Source organism: Ranitomeya imitator, chromosome 3 (assembly GCF_032444005.1).
Source record: "Ranitomeya imitator isolate aRanImi1 chromosome 3, aRanImi1.pri, whole genome shotgun sequence".
Classification (NCBI taxonomy): domain Eukaryota; kingdom Metazoa; phylum Chordata; class Amphibia; order Anura; family Dendrobatidae; genus Ranitomeya; species Ranitomeya imitator.
In genome coordinates this window covers 600,837,942-600,865,007 of record NC_091284.1, presented here as the reverse complement: position 1 = coordinate 600,865,007, position 27,066 = coordinate 600,837,942, and positions in this window count along the sequence as shown.

The window sequence follows — 27,066 nt, the reverse complement described above, 5'->3', positions numbered from 1 at the left end:
TTCGAAGCCTGTCTGCGGTCCCTCCTTCCACTAGGCCTCCACGGACCTGTCTACTGCTGCCCGTGTACCCCTGGAAACAATCATAAATTGCCTACAGCCAGCCCATTTTATTATGTTAGGCCTTCGAAGCCTGTCTGCGGCCCGTTCTTTCTACTACTACTACACTGACCAGTCTACTGCTGCCCGTGTACTCCTGGAACCAATCATAAAGTGCCTACAGCCTGTCCAATTTTGTTATGTTAGGCCTTCGAAGCCTGTCTGCGGTCCCTCCTTCCACTAGGCCTCCACTGACCTGTCTACTGCTGCCCGTGTACCCTAGAACCAATTATAAAGTGCCTACAGCCTGTCCAATTTTATTATGTTAGGCCTTCGAAGCCTGTCTGCGGTCCCTCCTTCCACTAGGCCTCCACTGACCTGTCTACTGCTGCCCGTGTACCCTTGGAAACAATCATAAATTGCCTACAGCCAGCCCATTTTATTATGTTAGACCTTCGAAGCCTGTCTGCGGCCCGTTCTTTCTACTACTACTACACTGACCAGTCTACTGCTGCCTGTGTACCCCTGGAACCTATTTAAAAGTGCCTACTGCCCAAATATTTTTTATGTTAGGCCTTCGAAGCCTGTCTGTGGCCCGTTCTTTCTACTACTACTACACTGACCAGTCTACTGCTGCCCGTGTACCCCTGGAACCAATGTTAAAGTGCCTACAGTCCAATATTTTTTAATGTTAGGCCTTCGAAGCCTGTCTGCGGCCCGTTCTTTCTACTACTCCTACACTGACCAGACCACTGCTGCCCGTGTACCCCTGGAACCTATTTTTTATTGCATAGAGCATCCATTTTTTAATAGTAGGCGTACAAAGTCTATCTGCGGTCCACTATTGAAATTGTCCTCCACTGCCCAGAGCAATGCTGCCTGTGTACCCCTGTAACCTTTTGTAAGCTGCAGTGAGCCACATTTTTGGTTTAAGGCCTACTACCTGTGTCTGTTTGCGCCACTCAATTCAGCTGTGTTCCTTTTAAAAAAGCTGAGCGTCAATAGTCTTGATTTCAGCCTCTAGGAATTTTAAAACTGCATTGGGGGTACAACTTTGGTAGGGCCTACTAATGGTGTCTGCCGCCCCAAGGTGTGCCCCAGGTTTCGTCCACATTGCTTCGGTTTTCCGACTCTCGTTTAGTAGTTGTTGAAAACTACACTGCATTAGGCCTACAAATTGGGTATGGGGTGTAGAGAAGGTGTATTCCACTCGAAGGTGTTCTCCAGGTTGCCTTTCCTGAGCTTCTATCTTCAGGCTCTCGTTTAGTAGTTGTTGGAAACTACACTGCATAAGGCCTACAAATTGGGTATGGGGTGTAGAGAGATGGTGTGTTACACTCCAAGGTGTTCCCCAAGTTTTGTCCACATTGCTTCGGTCTTCCGACTCTCGTTTAGTAGTTGTTGAAAACTACACTGCATTAGGCCTACAAATTGGGTATGGGGTGTAGAGACGGTGTGTTCCACTCCAAGGTGTTCTCCAGGTTGCCTTTCCTGAGCTTCTATCTTCAGGCTCTCGTTTAGTAGTTGTTGGAAACTACACTGCATTAGGCCTACAAATTGGGTATGGGGTGTAGAGAGATGGTGTGTTACACCCCAAGGTGTTCCCCAGGTTTCGTCCACATTGCTTCGGTCTTCCGACTCTCGTTTAGTAGTTGTAGAAAACTACACTGCATTAGGCCTACAAATTGGGTATGGGGTGTAGAGAGATGGTGTGTTACACTCCAAGGTGTTCCCCAGGTTTCGTCCACATTGCTTCGGTTTTCCGACTCTCGTTTAGTAGTTGTAGAAAACTACACTGCATTAGGCCTACAAATTGGGTATGGGGTGTAGAGAGATGGTGTGTTCCACTCCAAGGTGTTCCCCAGGTTTCCTCGCCATTGCTTCGATCTTAATGCTCTTGTTTAGCAGTTGTTGGAAACTACACTGCATTAGGCCTACAAATTGGGTATGGGGTGTAGAGACGGTGTGTTCCACTCCAAGGTGTTCCCCAGGTTTCCTCGCCATTGCTTCGATCTTAATGCTCTCGTTTAGTAGTTGTTGGAAACTACACTGCATTAGGCCTACAAATTGGGTATGGGGTGTAGAGAGATGGTGTGTTCCACTCCAAGGTGTTCCCCAGGTTTCCTTCGCATTGCTTCGATCTTAATGCTCTCGTTTAGTAGTTGTTGGAAACTACACTGCATTAGGCCTACAAATTGGGTATGGGGTGTAGAGAGATGGTGTGTTCCACTCCAAGGTGTTCCCCAGGTTTCCTCGCCATTGCTTCGATCGTAATGCTCTCGTTTAGTAGTTGTTGGAAACTACACTGCATTAGGCCTACAAATTGGGTATGGGGTGTAGAGAGATGGTGTGTTCCACTCCAAGGTGTTCCCCAGGTTTCCTCTCCATTGCTTCGATCTTCTGGCTCTCGTTTAGGAGTTGTTGGAAACTACACTGCATTAGGACTACAAATTGGGTATGGGGTGTAGAGAGATGGTGTGTTACACTCCAAGGTGTTCCCCAGGTTTTGTCCACATTGCTTCGGTCTTCCGACTCTCGTTTAGTAGTTGTAGAAAACTACACTGCATTAGGCCTACAAATTGGGTATGGGGTGTAGAGAGATGGTGTGTTCCACTCCAAGGTGTTCCCCAGGTTTCCTCGCCATTGCTTCGATCTTAATGCTCTCGTTTAGTAGTTGTTGGAAACTACACTGCATTAGGCCTACAAATTGGGTATGGGGTGTTGTTATGAAAGGCAAATCAGTACTATAGTGGACATAGCGGTCAGAGCACATACAATGATCTGACAATAACCTAAAATCATAGAACGAGCTCTGAGACGTGGGAACTCTGCAGACCGCAATCCCTAATCCTCTCCAAACAACACTAGAGGCAGCCGTGGATGGCGCCTAACTCTGCCTATGCAACTCGGCACAGCCTGAGAAAATAACTAGCCTGTAGATAGAAAATAAGCCTACCTTGCCTCAGAGAAATACCCCAAAGGAAAAGGCAGCCCCCCACATATAATGACTGTGAGTTAAGATGAAAAGACAAACGTAGAGATGAAATAGATTCAGCAAAGTGAGGCCCGACTTTCTTAACAGATCGAGGATAGAAAAGGTAACTTTGCGGTCTACACAAAACCCTAAAGAAAACCACGCAAAGGGGGCAAAAAGACCCTCCGTACCGAACTAATGGCACGGAGGTACACCCTTTGCGTCCCAGAGCTTCCAGCAACAAATTAGACAAGCTATGCAGAGCAGCAGGCCACAGGAATGATCCAGGGAAAAGCAAGTCCAACACTGGAACATTGACAGGAAGCCAGGATCAAAGCATTAGGTGGAGTTAAGTAGAGAAGCACCTAATGACCTCACCAGATCACCTGAGGGAGGAAACTCAGAAGCCGCAGTACCACTTCCCTCCACCAACAGAAGCTCACAGAGAGAATCAGCCGAAGTACCACTTGTGACCACAGGAGGGAGCTCTGCCACAGAATTCACAACAGGGTGTAGAGAGATGGTGTGTTCCACTCCAAGGTGTTCCCCAGGTTTCCTCGCCATTGCTTTGATCTTAATGCTCTCGTTTAGTAGTTGTTGGAAACTACACTGCATTAGGCCTACAAATTGGGTATGGGGTGTAGAGAGATGGTGTGTTCCACTCCAAGGTGTTCCCCAGGTTTCCTCGCCATTGCTTCGATCTTAATGCTCTCGTTTAGTAGTTGTTGGAAACTACACTGCATTAGGCCTACAAATTGGGTATGGGGTGCAGAGACGGTGTCTTCCACTCCAAGGTGTTCCTCAGGTTTCCTCTCCATTGCTTCGGTCTTCTGGCTCTCGTTTAGTAGTTGTTGGAAACTACACTGCATTAGGCCTACAAATTGGGTATGGGGTGTAGAGAGATGGTGTATTACACTCCAAGGTGTTCCCCAGGTTTCGTCCACATTGCTTCGGTCTTCCGACTCTCGTTTAGTAGTTGTAGAAAACTACACTGCATTAGGCCTACAAATTGGGTATGGGGTGTAGAGAGATGGTGTGTTCCACTCCAAGGTGTTCCCCAGGTTTCCTCGCCATTGCTTCGATCTTAATGCTCTCGTTTAGTAGTTGTTGGAAACTACACTGCATTAGGCCTACAAATTGGGTATGGGGTGTAGAGACGGTGTCTTCCACTCCAAGGTGTTCCCCAGGTTTCCTCGCCATTGCTTCGATCTTAATGCTCTCGTTTAGTAGTTGTTGGAAACTACACTGCATTAGGCCTACAAATTGGGTATGGGGTGTAGAGACGGTGTGTTCCACTCCAAGGTGTTCCCCAGGTTTCCTCGCCTTGCTTCGATCTTAATGCTCTCGTTTAGTAGTTGTTGGAAACTACACTGCATTAGGCCTACAAATTAGGTATGGGGTGTAGAGAGATGGTGTGTTCCACTCCAAGGTGTTCCTCAGGTTTCCTCGCCATTGCTTCAATCTTAATGCTCTCGTTTAGTAGTTGTTGGAAACTACACTGCATTAGGCCTACAAATTGGGTATGGGGTGTAGAGAGATGGTGTGTTACACTCCAAGGTGTTCCCCAGGTTTCGTCCACATTGCTTCGGTCTTCTGACTCTCGTTTAGTAGTTGTAGAAAACTACACTGCATTAGGCCTACAAATTGGGTATGGGGTGTAGAGAGATGGTGTGTTCCACTCCAAGGTGTTCCCCGGGTTTCCTCGCCATTGCTTCGATCTTAATGCTCTCGTTTAGTAGTTGTTGGAAACTACACTGCATTAGGCCTACAAATTGGGTATGGTGTGTAGAGAGATGGTGTCTTCCACTCCAAGGTGTTCCCCAGGTTTCCTCTCCATTGCTTCGATCTTCTGGCTCTCGCTTAGTAGTTGTTGGAAACTACACTGCATTAGGCCTACAAATTGGGCATGGGGTGTAGAGACGGTGTGTTCCACTCCAAGGTGTTCTCCAGGTTGCCTTTCCTGAGCTTCTATCTTCAGGCTCTTGTTAAATAGTATTTAAATGGAACAACTGCATTTGGCGTACTAGTTGGTTTGGGGCCTACTAACAGTGTCTGCCGCTCCTTGCTGTTCTCCTGGTTTCCTGTCCTGAAATTCCATTTTCAGGCTCTCATTAAGTAGTTGTTAATGTTAGACTGCATTTGGCCTACTAGTTGGGTTGGGGCCTACTATCGGTGTCTGCCACTCCTTGCTGTTCTCCTCCACTGAACAAAGCTGTGCCGCCTGTTTACTACGGTTGCCAATTTTGAACTGCATTTCGACCACTTACTGATTTGGGCCTACTCTCTGTGTCAGCCTCTCATTCCAGTTGTCCTCCACTGCAATGCCCCCTGGTTAGTCCTGTGTTACCAATTTTGAACTGCATTTAGCTAACTTTATTCTTTGGGCCTATATCTGTGTTTCCTCCTCATCCTGCCCATTGCCCAGCCAGTGATAGATGAGTCTGCTGGTACATTGACCCATAACGCAAAATTCCCCGTGCACGCTACACAGCAAGATTGTGACCCTGCTGAAAGTCAGGTTCCTCTTCCCGCATACCATACCACCTTACACGGGGACAAAGAGGAAGGTGCAGATGAAAGTGCATGTTCCTTCATCAGGTGGGGGGAGGAATACTAGTTGGCGACGTCACTGGCACAGGGCCTCTCATAGTACGCAAAAGTGTTGCTGCCGGTGGGAGGCGCCCCCGCCGTGCAAACACACCGCTGTACTTTGAGGGGCCCTGTGCCAGTGCCAATGCCAACTAGTGGGCCCCCCCTGCTTGCTCAGGATCACAGCACTTGCAAAGTTGAAATACTTACCTCTCCCTGCTCCACTGCCGTGACGTGTTCCAGATTTCCTGGGCCCACTAATTACTTGAACCAGCCCTACCCCCCACAACTTTAGCCAAATGACCCCCAATTTCAAATGCCTTCCAATTATTATAAGGTAAATTACGATTGACAAGCTTCTGTAACAAGAATGAATGTTTTTGCCATTAAAATTGGCAGTGTAGGTGTTTTCCTGGCCTCCACTCACTGCCGACTATGCTCCCCCATTGACTTGCATTGGGTTTCGTGTTTCGGGCGATACCCGACTTTTCGCGATAATCAGCCGATTCCACTCGACTCGACTTCTAAGATAGTCGGGTTTCGCGAAACACGGCTCGACTCTAAAAAGGTCAAGGTCGCTCAACCCTAGTAGCCATTTGTAGGCCAAATAAATAATTTTTAGCACCTCGTCTTTTCTAGTAATGTACCAAATAAATAATTTGCATCAGCTGTTTCCTAGCCATTTCTAGACCCCTAAAAAAAATTTCTGGGCTGGAGTGTGTTTTTAGCAGTCTGGAAAATAAATATTTGGCATCAGCCACCTACAGTTGAAACTAGAAGTTTACATACACTATATAAATAGACACATATGCATGTTTTTCTCAATATCTGACATGAAATCAGAATAAACCTTTCCCATTTTAGGTCAATTATAATTATTAATATTTGTGAAGAGCCAGATTAATGAGAGATAATCTTTTAATAATAGATAATTGGCATCAACCATTTAGTTGCCAATTCTAGGCCAAATAAATAATTATTCATGACCTCTGTGTGTTTCTAGTAGTTTGGCAAATAAATACATTGCATCAGCAGTCTAGTTGCCATTTGTAATCTAAATGAATAATTTTTCAGTACCACTGTGTTTTTCCTAGTAGTCCTCAATAATTTTCATCAGCCATCTCACTGACATTTGTAGGCCAAATAAATAAATTTTCTGTACTGCTGTGTCTTTTCTAGTAGTGCAGCAAATAAATAATTTGCATCAACTGTCTTGTTGCCAGTTCTATGCCCCCCAATTTTTTTTACTTCTGGACTAGTGTGTTTTTTAGAAGTCTAGGAAATAAATAATTGCCATCATCTTAGTAGTTGGCCATTTCTAGGCACAAAAAAAATCTTTCTGGACTAGTGTGTGTTTTTATTTCAGTATTTCTTTTTTCTTAAATTTGCAAAAATTTCTACATCTCTGTTTTTTTCAGTCAAGATGGTATGCAGAGTATACATTAATGTGAAGAAAAATAAACCTTTTTGAATTTACCAAATTGCTGCAATGAAACAAAGAATGAAAAATTTAAACGGATCTGAATACTTTCCATACCTATTTTGCCTGTGATAAGTAGCTTTGATGATGAAACAGATTTTATATTCTTAAAAGGGTCATATTGACTCATTTAATATGTGGGGTACAAGATTGTTATGCACATTAACAAAACTGTTTTACTCAAACTAGAAGGGTTATCATTGCATACATAGTTCCAGCTTTGAGTTATGGATTTGACATTACTGGTCCAAGTTTTTGTGCATATAGGCACTATTATACTCCACTACTTGATTTCATTATTTCAACATTTTATTATTTTTGTGCATTAATATTTAGTTAGGACTATCTCTGTACCTGCGGGCATCTATAGGGACTGCGATGTCAGGCTATCTAGTCTGTATGGGAACTGGTAGCCTCAGTTGCAGTTTTTTAGTGTCTAACCAATTAATCCCTACCGAGTTGATGCACAGAAATTAGATGATGATGCTGGATGTTGCAATATGCTGAGTAAGGTTTTCCACATTTCTGCAATGCTAACCCTCCATTCTGAAGTGACGCCAATGCGTCCACTGAGCCCCCGCTGTCAGTTGAGTCTGCCTTCAGTAGGGAATCTATCAGCATGCTCTTGTATTCCCACATTTTCCGATCATGATCTAGTGATAGAAGTAAGGATGGCACGTTGTGCTTGTAGTGGGGGTCCAGCAGGATGGCCACACCGTAATCAATACTTGTAACAATTCAGGCATCTCGAAAGTCATTGTGCAGGCACAGCATCATGTGTTGTCTCATGTATGCCAGATTGTCCAGAGGCAACGACAAGCTGTCCTCATTGTGAGGTGTATTGTCTGTGTCCTCTGCATTGTCTGTATCCTCTGTTTACCGTCAGCCATGCTCCAGTGATGCCCGCGAGCTTCTTTGAATATCAACCAACTGTGATCACGTTTGTTCCTCATCCTTCTTCTCATCTTCCAAAACTGTTCCCTGGTGGTGAGGAGTTAATCAAAAGTGAAGCTGTAGCATACACTGGTGAGCAGCATTACAGTGAGAGTGCTAAAAGCTTACACAGATGGCCTGCAGTTTCAGCAGCAGCTCTGATATATCTGTGTCATTTTTAAGGAAGCTCTACAACACAAATTCAGCACTTATGCCAGGCAGGGTATGTGCATCAAACCAGCTAGGCCCAAAGCTGCTATGAGATTTCTCCCATTATTGCACACCACCAAGCTGGACCTGAGGTTTGGTGGCACCAACCACACATCTGCCTGTTCCTTGTTCCCCTTCCACAGCTTCTGTGCATTGTGGGATTTTTCTCACAAACAGATGAGTTTCAGAACAGTTTGCTGTAGTTTTTAAAAAAAAAGCACAATGGAGCAAACACCAGCTCACCAGGTTGATAGATTCCTGCAACAAGGGTGTGGTGCACGGAGACTTCAGGCTGGTTTCCTGAGTGAATAAGCTGTGAAAAACAAATTGGAAAATCCAGCAACCACAAAAGTAATAAAACATAACATTCATTGGTAGATTAAAACATGAAAAATAAAAATGTAAAAACCATGAAAGTATAACAGTTGACGCTTTTCAAGCTACACTAGCTCTTAATCATAACAACTGACATGCAGGAACTGTGGAAATATATAACATAGAAAATGGGTGTGGAATAGACAAATCACAAATGTGCTTAATTGCTAACCCTATGTGTACCCAGGAGAAAGGAAGAAAAGGCAAGGGAGGGGAGAGAGGGAGTGTGGGGACTCAAAGAACAGATTTCAAAAAAATTAGAAAAACACTTACAATACATTCATAATATGAGAAAAGGGTTATTACTTTCAAAATTATTACATTCATAATTATTAAATATATCTGCTGTTATATGTTTATACCAGCATTTCTCATTTATCTCATATGTATAAAGCTTTGTTAAACATGAAGAAGAAAAAAAGATTAAAAAAATGGAAAAAAAAATATATTTTTAAATAGCAGTTTACCAATGGCTGTGCTAAAGTGGGTGGTGCAGTTATTACGCTGACTGGATGTGGAGGCATTGAAGGAGACAGTATGAGAAGAAGGCAACATGGATAAGGAAACATCCCAAAAATATCCAGCAATTCTCTGTTGTGGTAGGACATGCACTGAAATGATTTCTTCTTCAGGCCTAGCTGCCACAACATTTATTTAGTAGTTAGATAAATATTAAGTCCCTGCCCGTGCTTACTGATTCATGTATCGATGGTTATGTGGAAATTTACACTGATGGCATTGCACAGTGCACACCTGATTTTATATGCAACATGTTAGATGTTCATGCAGGGTAGGGAAGTGCCCACGAAAAAGAACTGGGAACCATGTATTGTGCTTAACATTATCCCATCGCATTGTTAGCCCTGTAAAAATAATTTGTGATGCCACATGCAGAATATGGTATCCAGTGTTTGGAGGATATACAGCTGAACTCTTCAGTGGGATGGTGTGGAGATGCTCGGTGACACTACTAATGGTGGTGCTGTCACATTCTCTCTTTCTAGGGAGACAGATGGCCTTTTTTGTTTGGGAGGGGGAGGAAGAGGCCAAGACCACAGCAATTGAGGGAGCAAGGGAAGGCTCAGATCTTTCCTTGTTATTCAGGTGTGTACTGCTCATGCTTTGCATTCATATGTCTTGTCATGAAGGTGTGCTCAGCATGCAAACTACTCGTGTCTTGCAAGGGTGCTCCCTTGAGCTGGCTTTGGTGTGCTCAGTTCATCATTGTGGTGGCAAGTAGCAGCTGATGTATTGACTAGTGGTTATCTGCCAATATTTTGCACCTTGATCTCTCTTTGCTGTACAGTTGGGGCAGCATGATCATTACTCCTTCCTCCGAACTGCCCATGTCACTTGGATGGCCTTGACTTCATGTGGTATCCAGGACCTCATCATCCCCATCACATCATCACACTTGTCCAGTTTGTCCTTAGCTCTGCTGCCCTACTAATCAACTCATGTTCTTATTACTCCTCCTCCCCTTCCTTTTCTGCAAATCCCTTCATTGTGTCTCTTTCCACTAACTTCAAGCTTACATTGACCTACCAACCATCTATAATCTCTCTCCCCCTGTATATTTCTAAACTAATCTCCTGATATCTCCCACCATTTAGTCTTTGGTCCTCCCAAAATCTCTTCATTTTCTCTACAATAGTGATGAGCAAAAATGCAAAGGTAAGGTGTTATTCAAGCCTGCTTGTATGCTAACCATGTGTCTTTGACATGCTCGAAAAATATGTTCGAGGCCCCGTGGCTGCATGTTTCGTGGCTGTTCGAGTCACAACACATGCAGGGATTGCGTGTTGGTTAGGTAATCCATGCATGTGTTGTGGCTATCAAACAACTGCGACACATGCAGCAGCGGTGACTTGAACAATTTTTTTTTAGCATGCCGAAGACACTCGGTTAGCATATGAACATGCTCGGATAACACGTTCGCTCATCACTACTCCACAATCATATTTTCCTCATCCAATTGCCTGCAAGACATCTCCCGAGTAACCCCATCCTGTAGAATTCTGTGGCCCAATACATCCAATTATCCCCTACATGCAGGTCTACTTCCTCATTGTCCTGTAGAATGTAAGGCCACAAGGGTAGGGTCTTCTCCCCTCTGTACTTGTCTATCACTATTAGTTTTTTCATTGTGCATTTGTATTCCTTCCTCATGTACAGCACATCAATAGTGCCCTGAAACGAAATAATAATAATCACCCTCATAATGTTTCACCTAGTCTTCATCTCTGGCCTCCTTGTTGATGAACACATAGCGGAAAGCTGCAGCAGTTGGCACCTAGGTTTTGCCATCTGCATAATCAGAAATGTGCTACAGTGGTCCACTGACCATTTGCATTACCCTTCACTCGTACTCCTACAACAGAACAAGTATTGTAGTTGGGCATCAGTGCACTCTATCTCCTCAAATTGTGGGGCAGGGTCATGTGGATGTCCCACAGATTCACAGCCAGCAGAGTCATCAATAAACAGAAAGTATGCTAATTTGGAAATGAAAGTGGATATAAAACCCTGCTGAGGATCCAATATATGTTAAGAAACCTGATGTGGTATGGATGCTGTTTTGTTTGTCAATGCATTTTGAGGCGATCATACATCTTCATCAGGACAAACCACATTGATCATTAACAAATAAAACTGTGTCCATACCGCATCTGGTTTACTATTGTATATTGGATCCTCAGCAGCATGGGTTTTATATCCACTTTCATCTCCAAGTTTGCTTACTATCTGTTTGGTGGCTCTGAAGCAATTCCTGTTTAACTCTGTCCTTTGTAATCTGGATAAGGCCCTACTGGGATTATTGTCATTCCAGTTTTTATCTAAACATATCAAAAAGCAGAAGATTCTCCGCCAACCTAAAACTACCTCTACTTATTCTGTCCCCACCTCTCATCTAATGGTACTCGGGCCTATGAGATTACGCAGAATGTTCTTATTGTTTTAAACCAAAATAATTGTCCAATAAGCCTTTTTCTGCTACTACATTACTGCTTTCCTCTTCACCATTCAGGTTTCCAGATACCTGGTTTATTGTTTTATTTGAGCCACAAGATTAAATATATGGTTCATGAAATAGCAAAACATGTTCCTTGACTTTATAAAATATATCAATATAACACCTGCGCTTATGGAGTAGTACTGATGGTGCAGGCACCACGACAACGCTTACACCAAAGAAACAGAACAAAGTGTGCTCTGTTTAAAGTATCGGATTCAATAATCTGGCTATGCCTCAGAAGTGTGTGTATGCTGAAACACTCCTGATTCTAGCGGGGTCATAGTTTGTCCGTTAGAAACTGATAGTGTCAAGGTGCTAGTTAGCATGTAAACATACACTTACTGGTTGCAGAGATGAGGGTAGCTGCGAGGATCAGTAGATGTCCAAATCCCTTGTGGGTTAGCGTGCTGGGCTGCACCGTGAGGCTGCGGAGAAGTGCCGTGACCAGCTATCTCCAGAAGGTCAATGCTTGCTGAGCATCTAGAAGGGGCAGGAACCGCCAACTCCTAGCGTGCCCCGGCCAGAAGCAACGCCGGAGCCGTAGCGGTGTGTGTAGGGGGCTTGGCAGAGGTAGTGATGTCACAAGGTGGGCGGGCTCATGTCAGGGCAACCAATCCAACGCATTTCGAAGGAAGTACTCCTTCATCAGGGCTGGAGTTCCCTGTAAGACCCATCCTAATATAGCCTACACCCCTCTGATTCAGACCTGCCCCTACAGCTCACGGATGGTACCATTAACGTGCTTCCTTGGGTTATAAACTGTACTGCAACGTGTGATAGGCATGTATATCAGGCCACAATAGGATCAGGTAGACAGCAATTATACAAGTGAAGCTATAAGTGGGTCTGTGCCAAAAAAAGCTGCTAGGTAGTACGGACATCTGTAGCATGATTGCCTACATAGTGTCTGTGCGTGACCATGAAATGTCATAGGGACCTAACTAGAGGAGTAAAAAGGAGAGGTAAATAGAAGGGATGGGAAAGGGGTTATGGGGGATAGATACACAGAGATTGATAAGAACTAGGTTTAGGTAATAATTTATTTTTATTTTTATTCAACTAAAAACCGTGCATATCTAAAAGGCCAGGTGGACATACACCTGGTTCCATTTTAGGATTCATTCTGAAAATTGGTTAAAATAATAAAAGACTAAAAAAAATAAAAAAAATTTTTGGGATCCAACTATAAATCTACATAGTTCCTCGTGGTCAACAAGACCACCATGAGGTACTAAATGTAGATCTATGACTCCGTGTCTGTGGATTATTTAAGTAAACCGTCTCATACTGATCTGATTTAATGTATTAAAAGTATAACCTTACTATTGAAACGCATACAGCTCTATTTCCTGATTGAGCCCTTTAGGGGCCAAGCTGTCCAGTGTGAAGATCCATTTGGATTCAACCCTAGACATTATTTTTAGAAAATCCCCTCCCCTGGGGTTTTGCTGGACTGTTTGAATCCCACAAAAAAAGGACATTAGTGCAGGATCGGTTGTGCTTTTCCAAGAAGTGGCGAGATAGAGGGTGCCCTTTAAAACCTTTCTGGATATTGTCAAGGTGTTCTTTGATTCTGACCTTTAGGGGCCTTTTAGTTCAGCCTACATATATTTTCTTACATGGGCATGTAAGTGTATAGATAACCCTAGCTGTTTCACAGGAGATTGTATTCTTGATAGGAAAACTCATGGTGCCACTTGAATCCAAAAATGTGGTTTTGGTACATCTTTTATGGGATATCCGTATACAACATGAACAGTGTCCACATTGTGTGAATCCCATAGAGCGGGGATTTGCTGTTGATGCGGGTACACCTTTTTCAACATAACCGGATTCGTTGTAGGTGCTACGAGGAGATCCAAATTTTGCGCCTTCGTTTAGACAAATCTGGGGTTCTCAGATAAGAGATCCCCAATGATCTTGTCTCCTTGTAGAATAGGCCAGTGTTTCTTAACTATATTTGTAATTTTTTTATACCCTGAATGGAACTGCATCACTAAAGGTAGATTATTTATTTGTTGGTGTATGTCTTGGGGAGGTTGTCTATGCCCGCTTTATGGACCAAACTCTCCCTGGGTACTTGGCTGACTAACTGTCTAGCCCTGTTCAAGGTTTGTGGGTTATACCCTTTGGCTCCAAACTGCTTAGTGATGTGTGATGTTTCATCAATATAGTCCTCTAGGTCTGTACAGTTCCTCCTGATATGAGTATATTGGCCCTTAGGAATGTTAGTGAGCCAGACTGGGAGGTGACAGCTTGTGACGTGTATAAAGCTGTTTGAATCAACCTCCTTGTGGAAACATTTAGTTTTTAATGTGTTATTTTCCACATAAATTGTTAGATCTAGAAAATTAACTTCGGAATTGCTTATAGTAGGTGTGAATTCCAGACCGAATTGATTATTGTTTAAGTTAGAAATGAAAGAATTGAGTTCAGTAGCTGTACCCTCCCAGACAAATAGAACATCGTCGATGAATCGATGCCAGAGTTTTAAGCCGGTTTAGAGTGAACCCCCCCTGAAGATATGTTGTTGCTCCCAATTACCTACGTACAAGTTAGCATAACTGCCTATTGCAGTGCCCCACATTTGCAGGTAATATTGGTTCTCATACTGGAAATAGTTATGCTTGAGTATGAACTCTATACTTTCCAGGAGAAATTGAATTTGGGGTTCCATGTGTTAAGGACTGGCGGAATGCACCAAGTATAAGATGATATGAAACTAGGTGCGTTTGCAGTCCGAGGTCCACCGTGCAGGTAAAAACCCTGCTGCTAGTAAAGACGGACTATATGGTGGTACTATAAGAATACACACATGGGTTAACTTCACCCTGTGTGAAGGAAGCGACCCTGTTGTGTCACAGGACCGCGGTACCGCACATAGAGCGCAAGCAAGGAGTCACTAATATCAAACCCGAGACTGAGGATTTGAGTTCTGAAGGCCCCATGCGCTCGACACCGCAACTGGGGTGTCAGAGGAACATAAATAATAATATAAAGGCACAAGAGTGCGTGCGGTGCCGCACTGACGGACGCCACTAACCACCCAGGCTTGGGTCAGGAAAGTGCAGAGCAAGCGCACGGCGCCGTACTGGCGGACACAGCAACTGGTAGCTGTAATGTGTGTTACATGCTGTTGGATAAGTCGGGCGCTAGATAGCAAACATACATCTTCCGCGAACAGTCATCCAATAGGGAGGGTTATTTAAAGAGCGACTTTCACTCACAACACACACACATATTTACAAGACAATACTAGCGCATGGCCGTGCGGTCATGCGCAGTTTATATAGTTGCAGCACAGGAAGCTGCTACCGAAGTTTTGCCCTTTCAGGACCTTCCTGGAGGACCAATGGAATGTGCTGCTGTAGCTGAGCATGTGACCCTTGATCTCCAACGGGAGATCTTGCCCTGGGCATGCTCAGTGTGTGAAAATAAGGACTTAGTCCCAAAGAAGCCTGCTCGCCGCAGATCAGTGCAGGGTACAACAGGAGAGCCAGAAAAGGCAGTAGTAACCCTCTGCACAGAATCAGTCCCAGCAAGACGCTGGGAGCGATGCCTCCGCTGAGCAGACCCCACTGCGGCCGATGCAGAATGGGGACCGCAGCAGACACGGATCGAGATTCCTCCTGTGCAGCAGAGGAAACTCGACTCCTAACACCTTGTATATTCCTAAGGAGTGTAAGAATAACTGTGCTGACTCACAACCCTTTTCATGGTTAATTACAGTATACAGGGACTTGATATCGAGGGTACCTAAAATAAAGTGACTTTGCCAAATAATAGGTTCCAAAGTTTGTTTAGTGTGGGTGGTGTCCTTAAGGTAGGCCGGGATCAGTGGCATACACTTTTGAAGGTGCATGTCCACATACTTCGAGAGGTTGGCAGTGAGGCAAATCGCTGGGGATCCTAAACAAAAAGGAATTCCATTTCATCAATAACCGAACCCCAAAAATAGCCATCTTTTATCACATACCAAAAATTCACAAGAACGCCGCAAACCCACCAGGCCACCCCATTATATCGGGCATAAATTGCCTCACTGCTAACCTCTCGAAGTATGTGGACATGCACCTTCAAAAGTGTATGCCCTGAGTCCCCTCTAGACACTCAGCGAGCATTGACCTTCTGGAGATAGCCGATCCCGGCACTTCTCCGCAGCCTCACTGTGCAGCCCCGCATGCTAACCCACAAGGGATTTGGACATCTACTGATCCTCGCAGCTACCCTCATCTCTGCAACCAGTAAGTGTATGTTTACATGCTAACTAGCACCTCGACACTATCAGTTTCTAACGGACAAACTATGACCCCGCTAGAATCAGGAGTGTTTCAGCATACACACAGTTCTGAGGCATAGCCAGATTATTGAATCTGATACTTTAAACCGAGCACACTTTGTTCTGTTTCTTATGTGTAAGCGTTGCCGTAGTACATGCACCATCAGTACTACTCCATAAGCAAAGGTGTTATATTGATATATTTTATATTGTTTTATTCTAGACAGGGTATAGCACAGACCCTGCCATCTCACCAGCAGCTCTACTTTCCCTTTCTCCCCCCCATCTAGTCCTCTCTCTTCCCTATTGCTCTGACAGTACAGTGCCAGTGTATATTATTTCTATGTTACTTGACTTGCAAACATTCTTAATGTAAACAACCCTTGATCTATTGTAGACTTGTGTGGTATCTACTCAGTGTTTCACTTTATCTTGTACACTACATGCAAGCATTTACTTTTGATGCACTTAACCTTGTAATGTTCTAAGTTCAGCAATCCAAAGTACTTCTGTGTTCTATCAATGCAAGTTCTTTTTTCAAAATATAAAAGATCGTTGAAAAGAAAAATGGAAAGTGCAAAGTTTCCTCTGTCTTTTTTTTGCATTTTCATTTTATTGCTATATTGATCATTTCAACACATTTCTACAGTAGATTTGATACTTAACAAAAGTATACATGCATTCTAACATGATATAAAAAATCACAACTCTTTCTTTTTAATCCACGATGGCAATCAGGTGATTGCAACAAACAAGCTATTATCAAGTATTGGAGAACAAAAGTCTGGGGAATATTCTAAAAATGTACATACTGAATTAATCATAAAAATTCACACAAGGAGTTACCTATTATAAAAAGAAGAAAAACTAGGTACTGCACATGTTGTTGCATGAATAGTCATATGGCTCATTAAGGTGGTACAAATAAAACATAAAAAAGTACTGTAAAGCCTGGGAGTACCCACAAAATTAGTATTTAATGAGTATATGCAAGATCAGAAATAAAATCACTAGAAATCCCAGTACTTAAATCTAATTTGTTAATCTAATGTCAATGTTTTAGTGGATATCCATAAATAATATGAATTCCCATATGTAACTTAATGAACAGCCTGGTACACACATACAGTATACCCCAATATAGCCAAACACACATTATCAATGAGGAAATTTAAATATAAAAAATTATCAATCCATGAATAAGGTATTCAACAGCCACCTTTAGTGTTTTGCTGGCTCGTGGCTTCCAATTATAACAAGACCAATATGACGGACATAACAAATAAATTCAAATGACAATTAATACACACATTTTAATGTCATAAGATGGCATCTACTGTACGTATATGATTGCTTATAACTAGTATTGAGCGATACCTTCCGATATAGGGAAATATCGTATCAGATTGGATCGGACTGATACCAAAAATGTATCGGATATCGCCGATTCCGATACCAGAAACCAATGCAAGTCAATGGGACACAAACATCGGAATGAAAAGAAACCCTTTCTTTCCTTGTAGGTTAATTCTACATGAAGGAAAACAATGAAGAATAATGTAGAATGTATTGAGGGAGGTGTGGAGACTAGGGTTGAGCGACTTTTCATTTTTTGAGATCGAGTCGGGTTTCACGAAAACCCGACTTTCTCAAAAGTCGGGTCGAGTGAAATTGGCCAATCTTATTGAAAAGTCGGGGTCGGGGATCGGCCGAAATATGAAACCCAATGCAAAGTCAATGGGAAATTTTATTTTTTAATATTTGCTTCAGCGCGATATATCAGAAAAGCCGGTAATTCAATTGCTGGCTTTTCATTTCTCCTGCCTAAACCCGACATGATATGAGACATGGTTTACATACAGTAAACCATGTCATATCCCCCTTTTTTTGCATATTACACACTACTAATGTTAGTAGTGTGTATGTGCAAAATTTTGGCGCTCTAGCTATTAAATGTAAGGGTTAAATCGCGGAAAAAATTTGCGTGGGCTCCCGCGCAATTTTCTCCGCCAGAGTAGTAAAGCCAGTGACTGAGGGCAGATATTAATAGCCTGGAGAGGGTCCATGGTTATTGCCCCCCCTGGCTAAAAACATCTGCCCCCAGCCACCCCAGAAAAGACACATCTGTAAGATGCGCCTATTCTGGCACTTGGCCACTCTCTTCCCTTTCCCGTGTAGCGGTGGGATATGGGGTAATGAAGGGTTAATGCCACCTTGCTATTGTAAGGTGACATTAAGCCAGATTAATAATGGAGAGGCGTCAATTCTGACACCTATCCATTATTAATCCAATTGTATGAAAGGGTTAAAAAAACACACACATTATTAAAAAGTATTTTAATGAAATAAACACACAGGTTGTTCTAATATTTTATTGCTCGCTCTATCCACCTGAAGACCCTCGTTCTATAACAAATTAAAAATAATAAACCAACAATATACATACCTTCCGTAGATCTGTAACGTCCCACGCTGTAAATCCATCTGAAGGGGTGAAAATATTTTACAGCCAGGAGCTTTGCTAATGCAGCTGTGCTCGTGGCTGTAAACCCCAGCGAATGAAGGTAATGTAGGTCAATGACCTGTAGTTACCTTCATTCGCAGTGATGCGCCCCCTATATATATATAAAAAAACGAACCCCAACTTTGGAGTACAGATCGCCGACCGCCGACCTGATCCCAGAGTGGGATCGGGTCGGGTTTCACGAAACCCAACTTTGCTAAAAGTCGGCGACTTTTGAAAAGTGCCGATCTGTTTAGCTCAACCCTAGTGGAGACATTAAAGGCATAGAGGTTTAGCCCAATAAAATGGAAAAGCAGGAATTAATTTTTTTTTCAAGTTGTTTGGAGTTACAAAGATATTGACTATGTTAAGCTTTTTTATATTTTGTCATATATTTATGTTTCACTACTTCCATGCTCTTCACTTTCTTTTTTACTTCTCCCACACTTTTTCCTTCATCATCCTCAGCAGCAGCATCTTTTTCATCAACTTCTTCTTCACCTTAGGCTAGGTTCACATTGCGTTAGTGCAATCCATTTAGCGCATACGCTAACGGAATGCGCTAACGCAATGTACAAAAAGGGATTGTGTTTGCGATCCCGCTACCGCAGATGCCCGATCTGCGCTAGCGAGAAACGGACCTTGAATGCTGCAAGCAGCGTTCGAGGTCCATCAGAGAATAACGGGACATCGCTAACGCATGCCAAAAATGGCATACGTTAGCGATGCATTAGATACTGTACATTGCAGTCAATGGGTGCGCTAACGGATCCATTACATAGCGTTAATTGCGCCATGTAACGGATTCCGTCAGCGGACACCCACTAACGCAATGTAAACCCAGCCTTATTCATCTTCTTCTTCTTCACCTTCTTCCTATTATTCTTTTTTTTTACATTCTTCATATTCTTCTTATTCAACTATTAATATTCTTCATATTATACTTCCTCATCTTCTTCATATTCTTCTGCTTCATCATATTCTTATTTGTGACAGGCATTCCTGTAGTTGTTATCTATAAAAGATTGAAGATTACACCTTCCGTTCTGCCTGTCACAATAGATTTACAACAGGATTTGTCCACGTTCAGTTTGGCCTGCAGCAGCAGGTATTTTCCAGGGGCACCACGAGGAGGAACGGACTCACCCCCATACACTGCTTAGTCTTCTTCTGCTTGTAATTTAGATAATATCTTTTGCTCTGTTTTTTAGTCTTATGCTTAATGTTCTTCTGTTTTTTGTTCTGCAGCTTCTTGTTCTTCTGCTTCTTGGTCTTCTGTCCCTTGTTCTTCTGTATCTTTGTGGTTGTCTTCTTGTTCTTTGTCCTCCTGGTCATTTTCTTCAGGGTCATCTTCTTGGTATTCTTCAGGGTGGTCTTCAGGGTAATCTTCTTGGTTTTCTTTGGGGTGGTCTTCAGGGTCGTCGGCTTCAGGGTCGTCATCTTTGGGGTCGTCATCTTCTTCGGGGTGGTCTTCAGGGTCATCGTCTCCAGGGTCGTCGTCTTCTTCTGGGGGTCTTCAGGGTCGTCGTCTCCAGGGTTGTTGTTTTTGGGGTCGTCATCTTCTTCCAGGTGGTCTTTAGGGTCATCGTTTTTGGGGTCGTCATCTTCTTCCTGGTGGTCTTCAGGGTCGTCGTCTTCGGGGTCATCGTCTTATGTGGGATGGTCTTCAGGGTCGTCATCTTTAGGGTCGTCGTCAGGGAGATCCAGATTGATTATCAAAATCCATTTCAAAATGCTTGAACTTGGAAATATAGCAGAAGGTACAAGAAGGCTGAGGAACTGCCAAGAACCAGCTGACGGAACTCAAACCCGGATGGGTAGGAGAAGGTACAAGAGCCAATGGAACTACCGAGGACCAGCTGATGGTACTGGAACCCGGTTAGTAAGCAGGAGGTACCTTTGCCAGAAAGCACTACCAAGGACCAGAAGACATTGGTGGAACTCGGATACTGAGAAGGAGGCACCTAATCCAAAGGCACTGCCTGGAACCAGCTGATGTTACTGGAACCCAGGGGGACATATTCAAGAATAACTTCCAAAGAACCAGCTAATGGTACTGGAACTCAGATAGGCTGCAGAAGGTACACATGAAAAAAAGTTGCAAGGCCGCGAGCCGGCCGGAGTTACCGAAACCAACAGTCCTACAGGGGGTGCTAGTCCTATTGGCACTATGGAACCAGCCTTCAGTGCCAGATCCCACAGCCCACATAGGAAGCATCTAAACTGCAGGCACCATAGAGTCGGCTAACCCAACCGCAACACGACAGGACAACGTATTGGAAGCAAAGTGATGTTGACACTACCCGGAAACAGCTGGCGTGCTAAAACCAGGCTGTGCAGGAGGGAGTACCCGTGCCAAAGACACTGCTGGGAAACAGCTGGCGGTGCTGGAACCCGGACGGGTAGCAGAAGGTACAAGAGCCAATGGAACTAACGAGGACCAGCTGATAGTACTGGAACCCGGTTACTAAGCAGGAGGTACCTGTGCCAGAAAGCACTACCAAGGACAAGCAGATGTTGGTGGAACTCGGATACTGAGAAGGAGGCACCTAATCCAAAAGGCACTGCCTGGAACCAGCTGATGTTACTGGTACCCAGGGGGACATATTCATGATTGACTTCCAAAGAACCAGCTAATGGTACTGGAATCCAGATAGGCAGCAAAAGGTACATATGAAAAAAAAAATTTGCAAGGCCGCGAGCCGGCCAGAGTTACCGAAACCAACAGTCCTACAGGGGGTGCTTGTCCTATTGGCCCTATGGAAGCAGCCTTCATTGCCAGATCCCGCAGCCCACATAAGAAGCACCTAAACTGCAGGCACCATAGAGTCGGCTAACCCGACCACAACATGACAGGACAATGTACTGGAGGCAAAGTGACGTTAACACTACCCGGAAGCAGATGGCGTGCTGGAACCAGGCTGGGCAGGAGGAAGTACCCGTGCCAAAGACACTGTCGGGAGACAGCTGGCGATGCTTGAACTCGGATGGGTAGCAGAAGGTACAAGACCCAATGGAACTACCGAGGACCAGCTGATGGTACTGGAAACCCAGTTACTAAGCAGGAGGTACCTGTGCCAGTGACGTTAACACTACCTGGAAACAGCTGGAGTGCTGGAACCAGACTGGACAGGAGGGAGTACCCGTGCCAAAGACACTGCTGGGAAACATTTGGCGGTGCTGGAACCTGGATGGGTAGCAGAAAGTACAATAGCCAATGGAACTACCGAGGACCAGCTGATGGTACTGGAACCTGATTACTAAGCAGGAGGTACCTGTGCCAGTGATGTTGACACTACCCGGAAACAGCTGGCATGCTGGAACTAGGCTTGGCAGGAGGGAGTACCCGTGCCAAAAACATTGCCGGGAAAAAGCTGGCCGTGCTGGAACCCAGGGTAAATACTAGAAACAGAGTGGAGGCAGATGCCTAATTGGAGCAAGTTTAAAATCAGTAGTAGTGTGAATGTGGACAGAGCAGGAGAAATTGCCAGACACACAGCAGGGGATCAGCTGACATTACTGAAACCCAATAACACTGGAGCATGTGTTGACTGTGCTGATGGCACTTCGGAGCAGCAACTGGCAGTGTTGGACCCCAGGGTAAATACTAGAAACAGAGTGGAGGCAGAGGCCTAATTGGAGCAAGTTTAAAATCAGTTGTAGTGTGAATGTGGACAGAGCAGGAGAAATTGCCGGACACACAGCAGGGGATCAGCTGACGTTACTGAAACCCAATAACACTGGAGCATGTGTTGACTGTGCAGATGGCACTTCAGAGCAGCAAATGGCGGTGTTGGTGCCCAGGGTAAGTACTAGAAACAGAGTGGAGGCAGAAGCCTAATTGGAGCAACTTTAAAATCAGTAGTACTGTGAATGTGGACAGAGCAGGAGAAATTGCTGGACACACAGCAGGGGATCAGCTGACGTTACTGAAACCCAATAACACTGGAGCATGTGTTGACTGTGCAGACGGCACTTCTGAGCAGCAACTGGGGGTATTGGAGCCTAGGGATTACAGTTCAGGTGGTAGAAACATGAACACAACAGGAGACCTGGATACTGTTGCCAACCAACTTTTTAATCTGGAAGAGGACTGGCAAATTCCTGTGAGATTCAGGCCTTGTTCATTTTCAGAAAAGTAAACTGGTCAACCTTATCGGAGCATAGTCGCCTGCAACGGTCTGTTAGTACATCACCTGCGGCATTAAAGATGCATTCCGATAATACACTAGCAGCAGGGCAAGCTAGCACCTCCAATGCATACTGGCTAAGCGTTGGCCATGTATCCAGCTTAGAGACCCAAAACTTGAAGGGGGAAGAGCCGTCTGGGGGGAGTACACTGAGAGGGAAAGACATGTAATCTGTCACCATCTGACGGAGATGTTGCCTCCTGCTGACTGGAGCCATCTGCGATGGTGTAGACATTTGTGGCGGGGACACAAAACTTTGCCACATTTGGGCCATACTGGTCTTGCCTTGTGCTGAGTTGCTGCTTCTGCTCCCTCTTTGTGCAGAGCTTCCTCCACTGCCTTGATGCACTGAGCTGCTTTGTAAAGCACTAGCAGCACTGCTCTTGGTTGGAATGGAGAACATGATGGAATGCACCAGTGCATCTTGGTACTCCTGCATTTTACGCTCCCAGTTCAACAGTGTTATGAGACTTTGTAAGTTGTCCCAGTAGCGAGGATCTAGGAGGGTGGACACCCAATAATCAGCCATGTTGAGAATGTGGGCGACGCGGCAGTCGTTTCTCAGGCACTGCAGCATGAAATCAACCATGTGCTGCAGACTGCCAACTGGCCAAGAAATGCTGTCCCCTGCTTGAGGCGTGATCTCTGCCTGCTCTGCAACACCCCACCCTCGCTCTACATACTGACTACAAGAGCATTGTGTACCTCCCTCCTTTGGACAGATGTCTTCCTCCTCCATTGACTCCTCCTCATCCTCCTCACAAAGTGTCCCCTGTCTAGGCCTTTGTGAGGAACCACACAAGCTGTCCAGAAGCAGATGGCATTTGTGACTCCTCATCCTCCACCTCTTCCACAACCTCCTCCCTTAGTGCTTGCAGTGTTTTTTCAAGCATGCAGATAAGGGGGATAGTCATGCTGGCTAGTGCATCATCTGCACTCGCCATTTGCATGGAATCATCGAAGGCACACAAAACGTGGCAGATGTCCTTCATAGAGGCCCACTCAGTGGTGGTGAAGTGTGAACAGCGCGCAGCGCGCAGTGCGACTTGTTTGCGCCTGATGCAGCTGGTACTCCATTAATGCTGCCTGCTGCTCACACAACCTCTCAAACATATGTAACGTTAAACTCGACCTGGTGGGTAGGTCACATATGATGCAATGTTCCGGAAGGCGGAATCGGTGCTGCAAAGCTGCAATGCGCGATCTTGCCATGCTGGAACGCCGCAAGTGAGTGCACTCTATGCGGACCTTGTGCAGCAGTGCATCAAGATCCAGATAGTCCCTCTGCATGACCAAGTTGAGCACATGTGCCAGACATGGGATGTTAGTGAGGTTGCCTAGGCCCAGAGCTGCCACCAGATTTCGGCCATTGTCACACACTACCATGCCTGGCTGTAGATTTGCTGGCACAAGCCACATGTCCCTCTGCTGCTTGATGGCATTCCAGAGCTCCTGCACTGTGTGGCTTCGATTCCCCAATGAAAAGAATTTCAATATGGCCTGTTGACATTTGGCCATGGCTGTGCTCATATCTGTCGTAACGGGGAAGCGTTCATGGGTCCACGTGGAGGTAGACCGTGACGGCTGCTGCAGCGATGATTCTGAGGAACTGGAGTATGAGGAGGAGTCAATGTGTACAGACTGGATTCCTGCAATCCTTGGAGTTGGCAGAACACGTACAGCGCCACTCTCAAGATCTGTACCTGGCTCCACAACATTTACCCAATGGGCAGTGAGGGAAAGGTGTCCCTGTCCATGCTTACTGGTCCATGTAACGAAGGTCAGGTGAACCTTGCTACTGATGGTGTTTAGTAGCGCATGTTTAATTTTTCCCTCCACATGCCTTTGCAGGGCAGGGACGGCTTGCCTGCTGAAATACTAGCGGCTGGGCCTGTTATATTGTGGGACTGCCAATGCCATGAAGTTATGGAAGGTGTCAATCTCCACCAGCCTGAATGATAGCATTTCAAGGGACAGTAGTTTTGCAATGTCAGCATTCAGAGCCTGTGCTCGGGGGTGGTTTGCCGAGTATGGGCGCCTTTTCTCCCATGCCTGTGCTACTGATGGCTGTAGACTGGCCTGGAAGTGTGAGGATGAAAGGGAACATGGTGCTGTGGGTGGAATGACACTGTGTCTCTGTACAACAGTGCCAGAGGCTCTTCCATGGCGATCCTGTAAGGAAGCCAAACCAGCAGTGTGTGAGCTGGAGGAAGAGGCTACACGAGCTGAGGACGTGGTAGGTGGTGCTGTAGGTTGGCCTAGGTCTTCAGTGTGTTTTTGTAACTCCCCCGCGTGCTTGGTCCGCACATGTTTCCACATATTTGTGGTATTCAGGTTGCTGACACTTTTCCCTCTTTTCATTTTCCGATTACACAGCTTGCATATGACAAAGCAAATGTCATCTGCAACTGTGTCAAAAAAGGAACAGGCACTGCAAGTCTTTGGAGCGCCCATTTTGGGTTTTGGAAGATGCATGCTCCTAATGGGTGCCGAACTGGAGGCTACAGGCAACCGAGTCTGCCCCCTCCCTCCCCCTCCTTTTTTTGCTGTTCGGGGAATCTCTTCCTCAGAGCTGCTCCCACCTTACTGTACCTCATACCATGATGGGTCAAGGACCTCATCATCTACACTACCCTCTTCCAACAACTGCTTCTCCTGGGTATTCTCAACAGCACAGTATGCACCAGAAAGTGGCACCTGAGTCTCATCATCAGATGCGTACTGAGGTGTGCTGACCACAGGCACTGGCCCATCCACCTCTTTAGATTCAGAGAGACAAAGCTGTTGTGCATCACTGCATACTACCTCTTCTTCACATTCTAGAATGCTGCTTGGCTGGCCCCTTCTATTCAAGCCAAGAGATTCAGAGAACAGAAGTGGAGGTGGCTCCTGTCCAGGGCTCTCTGACTGCCTGGGCAATTGGGCAGGTGGTGAAGAGACAGATGGGTGCTCTTCAGTGCTCAGGACCTGAGAGGATCTGGAATTAATTGAAGTCGATGCGTTAGCTGCCATCCATTTGACAACGGCTTCAGTTTGGTCCTCCCGCAGCAGTGGGCTATGGCGAGCTCCTACAAAGCTGCGCATAAAGGACTGTTCTCTGCTAAAACTGGGTGATGCTGAGTCACTGGTGCCCACAGCAGGCAGAGAATCCCTTCATCCTCTCCCTGCAGAAACTTCACGCCCACAACCACGTGCCTTACTCCCTGCCTTCTTCATCTTGGTAGACTAGAATAAAGATATGCCGAAAAGTGCTAAGGGCTGAGTGTGCTTATTCCTGAACAGCTGCTAACAGGTATAAGAAACACTATTTTTATAAAGTGTGGACTAGACTTTAATATGAGCTAATGTGGCCTACACAACTGTAAAGTGGAGTGTTTGGTGAACTTTATTTCCTTTTTTTGCACAAAAAGACACTGGATGTGCCCAAAGATGTAAAACCGATAGTATCACAAACTTTTTGTAGCTATTACAATGCAGGAAGGTAACCTACAATGCAATAGATAAGGCTCCAAAAAATAGGCTAATACTTATCTGGCTGTGGCTGCAGGGCACAAGCCAGCAGAAAGGCTCCTCTATCTACTATTATGTAGTGTTTGCAAGCAATCTAGCTGGATACGGATGGAACCACATTAATAGGAGAAATCAGGAAAAAGGAGCAGCACTAATGCAAAAAGGACAATGTATGAGGCAGTGACGCACGCTGAGCGGACTACAACCGGAGGTGGCTGCAGAAGACACTACAGCGTGAGCTGCACTCACACACAGAGACCTCGCAGACAACCGTGAACAGTGCATAGAGCTGTGCACTAGTGCTGCAAGGTTGCAGAAAGGCTCCTCTATCTACTCCTTGTAGCATAGCGCCTACTACGTGTCTTGGGGGACACTCGCTTGGCACGGGATTATCGCACTCAGGCATGGATTTCTTATAAAACAGAGTCTTTTAGGTTTATTTCACACGAGATAAAGCACATCCTCAGGAACTTGGCAACAGCTTGAACACCATCTGGACATGTTCAACTTCACCACAGTTCGCCTCTGACCCCAGTCAGCATAAGACACGGACCGTGTCCATTACCTGCTGGCGACCTTCCTGGACACCTCTTGGCCTCAGTGGTGCCCCTTACACAATGTCTCTCTCTTCTAACCCCGGTTAGCATAACACGGATCCCTTTCCATTATCTGTTGGTGCTGCACAGGTTTCTGAGATACCTCTCCTCCACGGAGGTATCCTTCAGATGTTTCTCAATCTGACCCCGGTCAGTACAACATGGATCTCCATCCATTCCACACACTGGCATGTGCTAGGTCCAGAGCCCTGCCATGTGCTTTTTCAGGAATCCTATTCTCCAAGACTTCCAACACAGGCTTCCAGGACCTTCCGGCATAGACCATTCAGGTTCACACTCCAAAACCATGTGACCAGACCTCAGTCACATTATATAGTACTAACCACTCCCACAGGTGGGAGTGTGGATGTGTGG